We start from the raw sequence: 419 nt of genomic DNA, 5'->3' as shown, positions 1-419 counted from the left end.
TAGAGAGAGAGAGAATTTTATGAACGTTCGTACCGATTTCGAAATATCAAAATTAAACAAAATAACCGAAATTAACGAACTCGAAAAAGCTCGAACGCCTCATACCAGTAAACCAGTTAATCTCACCTAAAATTACCAAATGCCTCTTCATTATAATTTCGAAATGATCTTGAGATATAATAATTACTCATTACTGAGACTAAGAAGACGTATACACAAAAATGAAAAATATTTATCACTCTCTATATAAATATCTATCAGATAAGTAGACAGATCAATAAAAATATTTATCACTCTCTATATAAATATCTATCAGATAAGTAGACAGATCAATAAAAATATTTATCACTCTCTATATAAATATCTATCAGATAAGTAATAAAAATATTTATCACTCTCTATATAAATATCTATCAGAT

The 419-nt window shown here is 26.3% G+C and overlaps 1 protein-coding gene across 1 annotated transcript in view; it reads right to left on the bottom strand.

Moving 5' to 3' along the window:
* Positions 1 to 419, bottom strand: part of LOC119588339 — a gene marked incomplete in the record, with an annotated part of 14,967 nt that overhangs the window by 2,873 nt on the left and 11,675 nt on the right.

Source organism: Penaeus monodon, chromosome 23 (assembly GCF_015228065.2).
Source record: "Penaeus monodon isolate SGIC_2016 chromosome 23, NSTDA_Pmon_1, whole genome shotgun sequence".
Lineage (NCBI taxonomy): Eukaryota > Metazoa > Arthropoda > Malacostraca > Decapoda > Penaeidae > Penaeus > Penaeus monodon.
Note: the sequence above shows the minus strand (reverse complement) of the source record. Positions and strands in the feature narration are given on the sequence as shown.